This window comes from Macrobrachium rosenbergii, chromosome 1 (assembly GCF_040412425.1).
Source record: "Macrobrachium rosenbergii isolate ZJJX-2024 chromosome 1, ASM4041242v1, whole genome shotgun sequence".
Lineage (NCBI taxonomy): Eukaryota > Metazoa > Arthropoda > Malacostraca > Decapoda > Palaemonidae > Macrobrachium > Macrobrachium rosenbergii.
The window spans coordinates 33,225,276-33,241,995 of NC_089741.1; positions in this window are offsets into that span (position 1 = coordinate 33,225,276).

The window sequence follows — 16,720 nt, forward strand, 5'->3', positions numbered from 1 at the left end:
CAGACAGCCTGGTAAAAAAAAGATATATACTAAATTTCACCTATCTGTTTAACTTCCTTCCATGGTATATACAGCTGGTTTATAAGAACCTTTTCCACAACATTTCTGGCAGAACAATGATGAACACATTAGTTTCCGAACATAAGCACAACACACAAACTCACAAGAGAACTGCCAGGTAAACAAGATATATATTGAAATTCACCTGGCGCTGTAGCCTTGCTCAGGTAAAACCAAGAAGGTCGAAAGAAAGGACCTTGGGTAAAACACTCACGGAGGCGTGAGATCCCCTTGTGGTATCTCGCACCCTCATTCGACAACCTCTCCAGATATACGTATACTGAAATCTGCCTGACGCTGTAGTCTTGTTCAGGGTGAAACCAAGAAGGTCCAAAGAAAGGACCTTGGGTAAAACATTCACGGAGGCGTGAGGTCCCCTTGTGGTATCTCGCACCCTCATTCGACAACCTCTCCAGATATACGTACAGTATACTGAAATCTAGCTGACGCTGTAGTCTTGTTCAGCGTAAAACCAAGGAGGTCCAAAGAAAGGACCTTGGGTAAAACATTCACGGAGGCGTGAGGTCCCCTTGTGGTATCTCGCACCCTCATTCGACAACCTCTCCAGATATACGCATACTGAAATCTACCTGACGCTGTAGTCTTGTTCAGGGTGAAACCAAGAAGGTCCAAAGAAAGGACCTTGGGGTAAAATATTCACGGAGGCGTGAGGTCCCTTGTGGTATCTCGCACCCTCATGCGGGAAGACCTCTCCCTCCGTATCCTCAACCCTGTCACATGACAGAACACGCAGTGTGATCAAATAAGTTGTTTACCTATTGTGAGCTACACCTGCTGAATACAACGAAGTTATTTGGACATACATAAGAGTTCAAGAGGGACGTAGAGATATGTTCAGTGAGTTTTAAGTGATTTTACAAGATGAAAACCAACTGAGCAGTCTATACACGTCAGTGGTAGAGAGCTGGAATAGCACTTGCAACTTGCAAGGTGCTTGGGCCGACCCAGGACTGGAGTCCAACAGGGCATGGGGCTAGCAACCTCATCATATTATATATAACAGATATATAATATATATATTAATATATATATACACTACAATGTTATCAGTATTGACCACGCAGCAAGGCCTTGTGTTAAGTGCATTCATTATCCCAATCAAATTCTTCCGAAGCCAGACTTTCTTGAGACGCCAAGTATACTTCTTCAACGGGATATTTCGCTGGACAAGTGTGTCCTCCACCTTTGTACTTATTCCTGTTTTATCCGCTTTACTCTCTCTCTCATTTCCCGTTCCTCTCGAGTTCGCCGACGGATAGAACTCTCGGCTAATGCAAACACCGTTGGCAGTCCGCCTTGAATCTTAATTATTCATTTATATCCATATTTTTTATTTATTATTCATTTATCTTTTTTCTTTTCTAATGACTGATCTTTTCTTTGTGTGTCTCCTGTTGCTGTCTGTTATTTCTTCTCAAATGGACACTATCACATTCTTTGGAAGCTCGAGCTTCAAGTCAGTGGCCCCCTACGAACAGGGGTTTATCTGAATAATAATAATAATAACGAACCAAACAAAAACTTCTTTCAGTTTTCTTCTGAAAATGGAAAGGGAAACCCCACAAGATTCCGATGGGGACTACTCACATACCACGAGGGTTAATACCACTGACCATCAGATCAGGATATCAGACCGACAGGAGGAGATTAACAACTCTCAAGAGAATGGAAACCAGGGCAGCCATCACATAAATGACAGCACAAGGAGAAGAAGTTCCAGAAGATTGCTGGGCCTTGAACCAGCCTGACTACCTCATCTCTTGAAAAAGGGTCACAGTTAGGACCTGAAAGTACTCGAGTTTAAAAGTAACATGTAAATATTTACATGTGAACAAGTTATGCACAGGAATCTTGTGGGCTTCTCTTTACAATAATAATAATAATAATAATAATCATAATATTATTATTATTATTATTATTATTATTATTATTCAGAAGATGAACCCTATTCTTATGGAACAACCCCACCACAGGGGCCATTGACTTGAAATCCAAGCTTCCAAAGAATATGGTGTTCATTAGGAATAAGTAATAATAATAATAATAATAATAATAATAATAATAATAATAATAATAATAATAATAATATTATTATTATTATTATTATTATTATTATATGTCACATTCAGGGGCGGTCTCCATTTCAGCAGGAAAGGGACTTCAGTATCTAATCATTCATTCTGCAAGCAAATCACCCTCCGGAGGACACTTGCCAGTCACGGCGAGACAATGAGAAGATCATCGGGCCTTAAGAGACCCAAGTCCCTGACCTCAACGATCTACATGACAGGAATTTTCAGGTCAACATCCTAATTCTATTGAGGTTATTAGCGTTATTATTCAGGAGATGATCCCTGTTTACATATTGTGAGGCTTAGTGCCTGTTTTGTCTGTGGAACAATAATTGTTCCCTTGTTGAGGGTGCACTCATTTTCCCGTTGGTGTTTATTTTCTGCATACAGAGTTGACGTCTGTCGTCTGGGTAATCGTCGAGTCAGGGTCCAGACAGCTTAGCAGCATGGACAGGCAGTTGTTACCTGTTGGCCCCTACAGTTTCGAGGATGTGGAGTTCGACTTCGAGTTCGAGGACGAGTTGATGGCTAACCCTAGCCATCTGTGGAGAGGAGGCATTCCTCCGGGACAGCCATTTGGCTGTCGCATCGACTCTGCGTGAACGTCTGTTTCGTGGAGATGTTCGCGTTTTCCGCCATGGGGCGGTTTTGACGACCTCACGGCAGTTGTTTGGCGGTCATCCTCGACGGCCTTTGATGATCATCATCTGTGACCTTTGTTTAGTGGTCTTGACATCTCTGGGTAGATGATGATGTATCATCTGTAGGGGGCTTGTTAATTACCTCTACAGATGTTTATGTATTGAGTGTAATTGGTATTTGTGATAATTTGGTTTATTGTTATTTGTGCTGCTTTAATGGTTGATCTGTTATGTGTACTTTTGGTTATACCATTATTTATTTGATGCTACTGGTAATCATTATACTGTCTGTATTGTTTATTATTGTTTGATGTAGCTGAAATGTTTTCCTTTATGTGGCGTTTGTTACTTTTACTTCCGTGGTAGAGTTTTATTTAAAGTAACTTATTTTCCTACATCTTTATTTGACAGACTCTTTGACTGTTTGATGTTATATGTATATTTACTGATTTACGCCAGACTCGACTCGATTGTAAATACGTATATTACGTAATGTTAATAAATCAGTATTAAGGATATTTTGCTAGTTTTGTTGTTCCCCTTTCACCGTGGTTGTCTCTGCTCCTGCCAGTCTATCCAGTCCATTACTCTCTTAGTTGATGATGGAACCTGATGAACCGAGATGTGGTTCCTAACGATATGGAACGAGCCCACCACAGGGGCCACCGATTTGAAGTTCAAGCTTCCAAAGAATATTATGGTGTTCGCTTGAATGAAGTGACAGGAGGTATTATTATTATTATTATTAATTAATAATAATAATAATAATAATAATAATAATAATAATAATAATAATAATAATAATAATAAATGATCATAATTTATTATTAATAATCATTATAATAATAATTAATATTATTATTATTATTATTATTAATAAATTATGATCATAATTTATTATTATTAATAATAATAATTATATAATAAATAATATTATTATTATTTATTATTATTATTATTATTATTATTATTATTATTATTATTATTATTAATATTATTATTATTATTATTCAGAAGATGAACCTATTCATATGTAACAAGCCCATCACGGTGCCACTGACTTAAAATTCAAGCTTCCAAAGAATATTATTATTATTATTATTATTATTATTATTATTATTATTACTATTATTATTGTTATTAATTATTATTATTATTATTATTATTATTCAGGAGGTGAACCATACTCGTATGGAACAAGCACACAAAAGTGACCACTGACTTGAAATTCAAGCTTCCTAAGAATATGGTGTTCTAGGGAGGACTAAGAGGAGGTAGAAGGAAAATACAGAAAGAAGAGATTTCGCTTATTAAAAAATAAAATTAACAGGTTATTAAACAGATAAAAACGCATTAAAATGCAAGGAGAAAAGTGTTGGGGCAGTTATGCCATTTCCCCCCCATTCTGAGAAAATGGGCTTCAAAGATTTCGACATTAACCAAAGAGTTTCTAATCGGCTCAGCTTCTGAGGACATCCGGTTTGACAGCTGAAGTTTTGGCATGTTTCACAGCATCAAAAACAAAGTCAGTTCTGCTGGAAAGCTCAAAAACTTATTTAAAAAAATGGATGTGCCAGTTCATCAAAACCGGGAAGAATTTGTCAGCCAGGACGTTCTGCCTCAGAAAGGCTGACAATGATGTTGAACAAACAAATAAAACAACGGAAATCGTCCTCAGAATCGACAATGGGACAATTAATTAGCCTTCGGGGACTTCATTATACATCCCCTGCTTTCAGGACGCTTAAATTTCCTGTTGGTCTGAAGGCAAGGTCTTCAACTGATACCTAATGCGTTCTGGTGCTTTGAAAGACTTCTTAAGACTTCCTTCATTCAAGCATAAGTTCTTGTTGTTCTTCCTAGACTTTTTTTTCAGCTCGTGAAGCCTGAATTTCAAGTCACTGGCCCCTGTGGTGGGCTTGTTCCATATGAATAGGGTTCACCTTCTGAATTATGTTATATGTTATGTTATGCTACCTGTTCTGTTCTGGAATTCAAGATAATAGCCTTGAGAGTTATCAGGGGCACTGAAGTTCTTGCATTCGGTAAAAAAAAAAAAAAACGATGTATTTTGTCAGGAAAAACAAGTCTCTCTCTCTCTCTCTCTCTCTCTCTCTCTCTCTCTCTCTCTCTCTCTCTCTCTCTCTCTCTCTCTCTTACTTTCATGCAGTATCATTCTTCCAAATTATTTTCTATGCATGATGACGTCATCGATTACCATCAATAGAACAGTCATCAAAATAAGCAATAGGAGGTCTAGTGTGGACCTCTGGACTGAATATGAAGACACTTCACCACAGATTAATTTTATATTTTATGACGTCTATTTAAATCAATCGATGACATCATCAATCAAGAAAAAATTATTACTCGTTTAACTACCAGAGAGAGAGAGAGAGAGAGAGAGAGAGAGAGAGAGAGAGAGAGAGAGAGAGAGAGAGAGAGAGAGAGAGAGACCTTAACATTTAAAACAAAAAGATTTCCTTCAAATTTCATTAAAATCATTAAAAAAAAATACACCAAGACATTTAAATTTCCCCGTTACTGCAACCTACAGTGTTTTCCTGACGAGGTATGCCGTGACGTCACACACACACCAGTGACGCCACAAATAGGAGGCGGAGCCTGTCGACCGGCAGTTCTTCCAAGGCCTCAAACGATAACGTCACCAAAAACAGGCCAGCCACGCTTTTCGCAATAACCTGTCCCCTATCAAGAAGAAAGAGTGCGTTGGAAAGTTTTTTTCGCTGAGGGATAGTTCCGATGAGGAAGGGCACCGTAGCCATATAAAACTGGCAAAAAAATTAAGAAAAAAAAAACGGTTTTGAACGGAAATGGCCGCTCTGACCTTGAGTAGGCGTTTCGTAATCTTGACTCATTGTTTTTCCAGCTATTAAAATCATTTGTTTACTAGTTTTGTTGTGTCGACGAATTATCAAACATTACCCTCTCATTCTGTTTACTCTCACAATTTGTATATAAAAGTAAATACATACTTAGCGGAAATAAATACTGAATATAACCCATGCCTAAGCAGTCAATATAAATTCTCAGAGTCTTCAAACCAGTTATGGGTAAATGCTAATGACTGAAAAAAGGGTAATGCAAATATACTTTCTAGTAATCAAGGAAAAGAGTCTCATAAAAGAAATTATACTTCCTTCTGATGAATAGGGTTCAACTTCTGAATAATAATAATAATAATAATAATAATAATAATAATAATAATAATAATAATAATATTCTTTGGAAGCTTGAATTTCAAGTCAGTGGCCCCTGTGGTGAGCTTGTTCCATATGAATAGGGTTCATCTTCTGAATAATAATAATAATAATAATAATAATAATAGTAATAATAATAATAATAGTAATAATAATAATAATAATAATCTTTGGAAGCTAGAATTTCACGTCAGTGGCCCCTTTTGTGGCTTGCTCCATATGAATAGGGTTCACCTTCTGAATAATAATAATAATAATAATAATAATAATAATAATAATAATAATAATATTCTTTGGAAACTTGAATTTCAAGTCAGTGGCCCCTGTGGTGGGCTTGTTCCATATGAATAGGGTTCATCTTCTGAATAATAATAATAATAATAATAATAATAATTACTCCTACCATCCCACCTGGGCAGTTCCAAGGCCGGTAACCAATCAGATCGAATGCAAACATAGGCCGACACACTCTGTACTATGGTGCGGACGCCACAGTCCAATACAACCGATAACGTATGGGTAACCAACCCCTTCACATCCGGCGCCTGGGGAGCCTGACTTTGCTCACAGCAGATATGGCAGCACGGTAGTATGAACCAGGGAAGCATATTTGTCACAAGTAATGTTTGTATCTGGGCTGCAAGGCTTATTGAGATTGGTTAATGGCCCCTGTCTGATCTACTGTGCAATGGGTGGTTCTCGTTCGCTGACAAATCCGACGGGGGGAATCTCTGGCTTGAAAAAAAGATGATGGGAACTTAGAGATTAACAAGAACAAGTAGAAATGCCCAGAAGTTTCGTCGGCGCAATCGAGTTTTCTGTACAGCGTATGATGGTGCATGAAACTCTCGATGTGCTGCAGTATGAAACTCTCAGCCACGACCGGGCAGCACTAAGTTCCTCTCCAGATGTGGTCAAGTGAAGATTCGTCGGCGGCTGGCACCTTTAACGGTACCAGACGCACGATGCATGGCTAACCTTAACCTTAAGTAAAATAAAAAAAAAACTACTGAGACTAGAGGGCTGCAATTTGGTATGTTTGATGGTTGGAGGGTGGATGGTCAACATACCAATTTGCAGCCCTCTAGCCTCAGTAGTTTTCAAGATCTGAGGGCGGACATAAAACGTGTGGGTTGACAGCCATCTCAATCGTTTTCTTTTACAGAAAACTAAAAATGGACGGCAGAAACGAAAATCGAACACCAACCGAAGACGACAATTGCAAACGAACGAGAAAACATTAAAATAAGACGTAAATAAAAACTATCCGAGCTGTAAAAGGGCTGACACAGCATAAACCAAGGTGATTATGAAGGGTAGAAGACTGGACAAAACCCTCGACACAAGAGTTCCATTCAGAACATCAAGTTCTAAGGAAAACTAAAAGACGAAAGATTGTTTCAGCATCTTCTGTTACTCAACCCTGCAGAGGAGTAGTAGCGCCGCCAGTGCACCTCACGCGGCGCACTGTAGGCATTGCTTTATGGTTCTTGCAACCCCTTTCATTCCTTGCACTGCAGCCCCCGTTCTCCTTCTCTTTCTGCCATCTTACCTTCCTCAGTCGTTTCACAGCGCAAATGCGAAAGGTTTTCCTCCTGTCACACCTTCCAAAACCTTCTATACTCTCAATTTTCCTTACACCGCTGAATGACTTCATCATAGCCTCCAGCGCTTGACCTTTGGCCTAAATTTCACATTCCATCCCAGTCCCGTCCGTCACTCGAAACACGTTCTATGCCAAACGCGAAATTTGTTCTTCGACAGTTCAACGTTTCATTGTAGGAAAACAGAAGTTGCCGAGGCGGGGGTGAAGACGCCGGGAGAGGAAATCCCGCTCCCGTGCCGAGGGCGAGAAGGAGTCCTCAAGGTTGCAGGGAGGGACCGCAGGTATTTGTGGGGACTTCGGGTGCATTCAGATGCCACACATAAGTGAATGTTTCTCTTCCGGTGTATTTCCACGGTGGAAAATACACAGTTGCATTAAGATTTGATACACATGTGTATGGTAGACTTTTCGTGTATCTCTACAGCAGAAAATACACATTTACAGTTGGAAATGACATATATAAGTATGTCAGACAATCCTTGTATTTCTACAGTGGAAAATGCACAGCTGATTTCAAACTTGATACACAAATGCATGTTGAACTTCTTTAGGTGCCTTGCTGTCTAGAGATGTATAATTATGTGAAAAATCTTATATATACATATATATATATATATATATATATATATATATATATATATATATATATATATATATATATATATATATATATATATATATAAAGTATTTTCAGCTATCCACTGACTAGAACTTGCAATAACATCCATTCTTTTAAATAAAACTAAATCAATTCATACAGTTATTTAAATTTCATTCAGAAAGCCACATCCTATCATCATTCCTCCACAAATAGATTCCTCATTTTCCCAGTGATTTCCTTCGTTCCACGCATCCTTAAACAAACTGATCCCACTTTTAAATTCGTGAAGCAACTACAAAAAAAAAAAAAAAACAAATGTAATCAGGAATTACATTTAAAATGAAATACGAAGTGTTGGAACTTCAAGTCCCTTTGTGAATATCATAGAACTTCACGGAGGATATTACACAATTTCACAAATGTATGACTTCCAGAATATCATATATATATATATATATATATATATATATATATATATATATATATATATATATATATATATATATATATATATATATATTACACATTGGATAACTGCGAATATCACATATCTAAAAGATAAATATTACAAAAATTCACGAGTGCATGGGCCTGCTTCCGAGAATATTACGTGTATTCAAAAATATATCTATACTGTATAAATATTACGTATTAGCTAATTAGCAACCTTGGAAAATATCACTCACTACGGTCTTACCTCTGAAGTAAAACACTCGTCTGCAAGCGTATGCACTGCTCTATTAAACGTAGTATGAGAATATGACTTATTTATCAGAAAAACATTGATATTCTTCTTACCAACTTATTTCAGATGACAGCAGCGTCGGAGGGAGAAAAAAATCGGATGTCCGAAACCGTTCTCAAGATCAAATTCCTTTCACCAGAAAGAAGCTGCGAGACAAAGATCAGCTGCAGTTTCCTTGATCCACCGTCACACTCAAACTAGAAAGAGCCGCGAGGAGCGAACTCACATCACTGTTTACAAAAAACACACATTTAGCGTATGTAGACGGCACGGAGAGCGAGGCGCGTACATCCACCTTCGGCGACTTCAACACACACACTGACAGGTTTCTGGGGTTACACCGAGTCTTTATGTATTTTTTTTAGGCTTATTATTGGGCCCAGGTAGATAAGGATCGGGATATTTACCGCCTTAATTCTGTCAGTCCTTCGCTACGTAAATCTTTAATATGCAATTTTTAATCTTTTGAATTCACGTACAGTATTTTTCTATTTCTTTTTATGTTTGGAAAGTGAGGTTAGTTCATAAGAAAAAAAACCATCCTTCGTTCTCTGGTAACTCCAGCCAGGCAGAGTTGCCAACGATGCTTTTTTTTCTGACGGGCTGACAGGAATCCAAGGCGTGTGATGTCAGTGAGGATGTTCTACTTTCAATCCTTCATCCCACCTACTTAGAATTAAAATCATATCATCCCTTTCTTCTTTCAATTCTCTGAACTGTTAAGTCTGGCGAGTTTTCCTACTCGTAATAAAATTGTTTATTCCTATTTGGTCTTTAAAATTCTCTGAACTGTTGTTAAGTCTACCAAGTTTTCCTACTCGTGATAAAATTATGGATTAATTTTTGCTTTTCCAATTCCCTGAACTGTTGCGTCTACAAAGACGCCTTCTTATAAAATTATATATTCCTATTTGCTCTTATAAATTCTCTGAACTTGCGTCTACAAAGACCCCTTCTTATAAAATTATATATTCCTATTTGCTCTTTTAAATTCTCTGAACTTGCGTCTGCAAAGACGCCTTCTTATAAAATGAACGGTGTCACTCTGGCCTACTCCGAGGTGCTAGTACTATAAGCATGGCAGAAGCTCCATTGGACGTCGTGTTTAGTACTAGCCCTTTGAGGATCAAAGTATTATATACACCCATTTCTATATCGTTTTGTCGACGAACTATATTAATAAAATTTACCTAGGACCCACTAAGACCTGGATTTACCATACGCGTTTAGGCTAGTACTAGCAGCACCTCGGAGTAGGTGAGCCTTGATAACAAGCCAAAGTAGCACCAAATGAATTTACTTTCTGAAGAACCAGAGGCGCTACTTCTTGGATGACCTTTCGTCGATTTCACCGAGAGGTCAGGCGGCTGTAAAAAATTCAGTGGAACGGGGTGTGTAACCCACTACCCTTCCTTTGCCCAGACCAGAAGGAGAGCAGAATAGATGGATTGATTTTATGAATTTTTGACTGTTAGGCCAAGTACTGGGAAGTTTTTGGCCATTCAGCTTCAGACAGAGGAAAGAGGAGTTGGACAGCATCGTCAAGATTCAGAAAATAAAGTAGATTAAGTACATGGACCTAAAGGTGGAACTAATAAGCTAATAGTTAGAGGTGCTGGACAACAAGACTGAAGGAAGGAAGCTGGAGGTACAGTAAAATGCTAAAAAAAATGGATGCTGCATTGGAATTGGAATATGAAATTTAGACCAAAGGTCCAAGCACTGGGACCAATGAGGTCATTCAGTGCTGGACAGCAAGATGGAAGAAAGAGAATATGAATGGAGGTACAGTAAAAAAGAACGAAAGCGGTTGCAGCTAGGGACCGAAGGAACGCCGCGATGAACTTTGAGCAATGCCAACAGTTTCAAGGGGAACATTAGTATAAGTAGTAGCAGAAGGAGACGCCTTTGGAACGGCTCCAGAAATGCACGTCAGGTAGAACAAACAACTTGGGCCTCGGGGAATGAATCCCAGGGGTATGAATCTCAGGTGATGTTGTTGTCGTGCTGGCTTGAGAAAGTCCGACTATTCCTCTGGAATCTTTAATGAATGTATCTCCAGAAGTTCTTGAAATTATTATTATTATTATTATTATTATTATTATTATTATTATTATTATTATTATTCAGAAGAAGAAGAACCCTATTCATATGGAACAAGCCCACTAAAGGGGCCATTGCCTTGAAATTCAAGCTTCCAAAGAATATGATGTTCATTTGAAAGAAATGACAGAAGGTATTATTATTATTATTATTATTATTATTATTATTATTATTATTATTATTATTATTATTATTCAGAAGAAGAAGAAGAACCCTATTTATATGAAACAAGCCCACCACAGGGGCCATTGACTTGAAATTCAAGCTTCCAAAGAAAATGATGTGTTCATCTGAGAGAAATTAACACATTAATTATTATTATTATTATTATTATTATTATTATTATTATTATTATTATTATTATTATTATTATTATTATTATTATTATTGTTGTTGTTGTTGTTGTTCAAAAGATCAACACTAATCACACTATATATGATGTTCATTTGACAGAAGCAACAGAATTATTATTATTATTATTATTATTATTATTATTATTATTATTATTATTATTATTATTATTATTCAGAAGATGAACCTTATTCATATGGAACAAGCCCACCATAGGGGGCACTACTTTGAAATTCAAACTTCCAAAGAATACTGCAGTATTCAACTGGAAGAAGTAACAAAAGGTAATAGGAAATGCAGAAAGAGGAGATCAATTGTAGGAGAGAAAAAATAAATTGATAAATTCATAAGCAGAAAAAAGTTCAAGCAAATTATGAAAATACAAGAATTGTGTTCTGAACAAAGGGATGTTTTTATACTGTACCTTTTTCCACGGCGAAAGTGACTTGCATTCTGTACTTTTTCCTGAGACTTTCTGTGACTTTCTCTTTCTGGACATTCAACAAGAAGTGAAAGTCATGCCTATTCCAAAACGGCTCTGACACGCAGGAAAACATCATTCAAGAGTTCACTACCCTAGCGAACTTGAGTCGAGCCCTGCACCACTTAGCAGAGGAACCTACTCTTGGCAGAAATCACTTTACAACAAGTGTTCAAGTGTCTCCACTTTGGATGACGTGGAATAGAGACAGTTACCCGCCTTGCAGGAGAAAAAGAGAACGTTTCAAGAATATGGTGGCCTCATTACTCATTTCTTTAGGAAATGGCAAAATCAACACTGAAAACGAACCAGTAACAGATTATTATGTTCTTGTGCATTCCTTTCAACTCCTGGGACATCGAGTTCTTGCTATATTTCAGAGACCAAAGTGTCTCCCTCTCTGGCAAGTATATACTTGCCAGTACTGTAGAGGGAGACAGTTTGGTCTCTGAAATGTAGCAAGAACTTTCTACCTTGTGGCAGTTTTGTGGCCTCCTACTATTAGGTGGATTTCTGTTCTAACAGAAAATATTTATATATATACAGCAAGATTAGCAAACCCAACGTCTCCATGTCAAGAACAGCGAACCCAATGATCCCCATGTAGAGAATGGCCAACCCAAGGTCTGCAGACGAACCCTTGGGCCAACCCTTCCCGGCCCGAACTCCAATTCCACGTGAAGGCTAGTACTAAACACGGCGGAACAGTGATTCACCTATGCTGTTTCGCCGTGTTTAGTACTGGCCCCTGGGGGGTCATATGTATTTCGCCTTGTTGAGTACTAGCCCCTGGGGGAAAAACGTCTGGTACAGAGGCGTTCATGTCTAGAACAATAACTACACAAGCCAATAACTACAGGACCCAATAACTACAGAATCCATTAACTACAGAATCCATTAACTACAGAAGTCAATAAATACATAATCCAATAACTACAGAAGCCAGTAACTACATAATCAAATAACTACAGAATCCAGTAACTACAGAAGCCAATAACTACATGATCCAATAACTACAGAAGCCAACAACTACAGGACCCAATAACTACAGAATCCATTAACTACAGAATCCATTAACTACAGAAGTCAATAACTACATAATCCAATGGCTACAGAAGCCAATAACTACAGAAGTCAATAACTACATAATCCAATAGCTACAGAAGCCAATAACTACAAGATCCAATAACTACAGAAGCCAACAACTACAGAAGCCAATAACTACAGGATCCAATAACTACAAGATCCAACAACTACAGGATCCAATAACTACAGAAGCCAATAACTACAGAATCCATTAACTACAGAATCAAATGACTACGGAAACCGATAACTGCAGAACACAGTAACTACAGAATCCAATAACTACAGAAACCAATTACTGAGACAGACACACTTTCTGTGTCTACGGGTTCAAATAGAGGCCCCTAAGGAACTCCGTGGGTTCGAAAATGTCAAAAAGGAGGACCCAGGGCCAACAACATCAGTTGCGAAAGGATTCGGGAACTGACCTGACCACCATCCTATTCTCATCCTCTCCTTCTTCCTGCACCGAGTGTAGGATTCGATTGCACAAAAATAAAAAAAAAAAACTTTTATAAAATATAAATGAATGGTTCTTCCGCCACAGGGGGAGGTACGGATTACCTCCTCGGGGCCCTCCCGTTTTAAGAGAGAGAGAGAGAGAGAGAGAGAGAGAGAGAGAGAGAGAGAGAGAGAGAGAGAGAGAGAGAGAGAGAGGGATATGCACAGATACCAATTCACCAAAATCAAAATATATCCACCTTGGTATTTTGGCCATATATATATATATATATATATATATATATATATATATATATATATATATATATATATATATAATTAAATACCAGAATATCTGACTAAATATCTAATAAAATATCAGAATATCTAACTGCTAAAAATGAGTAGTTTTAATAATATCTGATGGTAATATCTCTGTCTTGAGAACAGAATCAACACACGACAATAACGAGAATAAAATATTAAATATCTTCTATTATTATTATTATTATTATTATTATTATTATTATTATTTTACTCTTATGTGATAATAATAATAAAAATTATTATTATTATTATTATTATTATTATTATTATTATTATTATTATTATTATTATTATTATTATTATTATTATTATTATTATTATCAAACAATTATAAAATAATAATAATAATAACAATAATAATAATAATAAATTATTACTATTATTATTATTATTATTATTATTATTATTATTATTATTATTATCAAACAAGAAACAGACAGATAAATGTCTGTGCCTGTGGTAACCCACACAGCAACAGCTGACCTTCACGAAAAAAAAATGAATAAATAAAACCTTGACCGTCGCAAAAACAAAGGTCAGGCCGAAATGTGAGGTGTCAGAGAGTAAACAAATAAAAAAAAAAGGACTTATAACAATTGAATGACACCAGCGCCAATGACCCTTTAGTAATGTTTATGAAAGATATTTCTCTCAACACCTGTGTAACACTAGAGAGAGAGAGAGAGAGAGAGAGAGAGAGAGAGAGAGAGAGAGAGAGAGAGAGATATAATGCATCTTTTTCTAGTTGATTTAATCATAAGAAACAAAACAAAGTTAGTCACTGTTTTCATAAAAGGAAAAAACGAAAGAAATATATTTTTCAATAAATATATTGAAAAATAAATAAATAGGAAAATGAATATAAAATAAATATATAAATAATTAAACAAAGACAAATATATACATATATATATATATATATATATATATATATATATATATATATATATATATATACACACAAAGTTACCACAGTCCAGCGGTTTCCAGACGACTCAAACCCGTTTACCTGGACCCGCCCGAAACTCCCCCTCCCCTCCCCACAGGGGGGTTATATACCCAAGGAACCAGTGGTCCCCCCTGGGGTATACCCGAGTCGCAAGGTCAGGTAAATTCCCTAAGGGGAGATGTTCCTACTCTCTCTGCGTTATACCCTTTTCTCAAGCCTTTGAGTAGAAGGGAAAAACATTGATTGATCGATCGATTTAACGATCCCTGGCGTCTCTAGAAGGGAAGAAACGGTTCATTATAACTTCCTTAACTTCTTGTTGAAGGTTTCATTCGTAACGAGTGTCACAGTCTATGGGCAAATGCATATGATTCAACCTTCAGCTTGTCCGTGCGTAAGACAGTGTGTGTGTCTGTCACGCTAATGTTTACTGTTTCTAAGTGAGAGAGAGAGAGAGAGAGAGAGAGAGAGAGAGAGAGAGAGAGAGAGAGAGAGAGAGAGATTTATATGCCGCCCAAGAACTACTTTCTTGCCGAGAACAACCTTGAAACATCAGAGCGATTTCCGGTATTCTTCCGCCCGTGTGTCGCCTGGAACACCCAAACTGCATTTCTGGGGGTGTTTATCACGTGACCGGAAATATGATTGAATAAAACAAATCTATTCCATATTTATATATTTATATTTTTAATTTTCATTTGCGTTGAAGATTTATCTCAAAACACAGACCTATAGTACTATGTACCCGCAGAATGACTAAAGAAATCACGAATTTTAACCCACATTGCAAGGTAGTGACTGGATTTCAGGCCTTATGCCAGCACGGTAAATTGAGCATAATATCTCCCCTTTACAAATTGATTCCGTGTCTGCGTGCCTATATATTTTTTACTTATATAGGACTATAGAATAACATATTAGTCCTATAGGACTATATGCCAGTCGTATATAGTACTATATACGCCCGGTGAATGATTAAATGGTATCCGTACCTTAAATTTAAACGGGCACTGCAACGCAGTTTTAAGTTTTTGAGAGGCCTTATGCCAGCGGGGACAGGAGAGAATATAATTGTGATAGTAAAATAGGAGATCAGTTCCGTATCTAGCGAATCGTTCTACAGGTTAATTCGTCCACTAGCAAACAAAGAAAGTATATAAAACTGTAGCACCCGGTTCGCTGATCATCTATAACAAACAAACGCAGCCGAGATATATACCCTCACGTATGTATACAATGGAATCATCCACTGGAATTCCTGTCTTCCGACTACTCGCCCCTCAAGGGGTGCACTGTAGGCATTGCTAAAGGTTCTTTGCGGCATTCCTTAGGCCCATAGCTGCTACCCTTTTCATTCCTTTTACTGCGCCTCCATTAGTTATAATCTTTCTTCCATCTTGCTGTCCACCCTCATAGTGAAGTTGCGATGTTTCCCTTCCCGTTACACTCTTTCAAACCTAACTACTCTCAATTTCAGCGCTGAATGGCCTCTTAAGTCCGAGTGCTTGGCCTTTGGCCTAAACTCTACATTCCATTCCTGTGCAGTTGATGATACATTCATAATACATCCATACAATAGGTATCCGGTGTGAAATGCAGTTAAATGATGCACGGTATCGAGATAAGTATCTATCTTATAATACTATTCAAGGTCTAGAGAGTATCTATACTCTCTAGACCTTGGTACTATTATAGGGACCAATTTCAGATTTCAGGATACGTATTGTATAGGGTACAGCCATATACAATATGTATCCTGTAGTCTCAAATATACGTAGTAGAAGGCTTATATTTCCTCTCTCTCTCTCTCTCTCTCTCTCTCTCTCTCTCTCTCAATAGGTCTAGGTCTAGCAAACTTCCATACTACACGGAACAAGATCCTCTTCCGATTGACAACCATTTAATCACTTCCATAAGTTGTATTTATTCGTGTACTGAGAAAGTTCATGATTTATTCTTTTATTCCATATAAAAAAACTCCAGTTAACTTATTTCAACCCATTGTTCGTGTTTCCCTT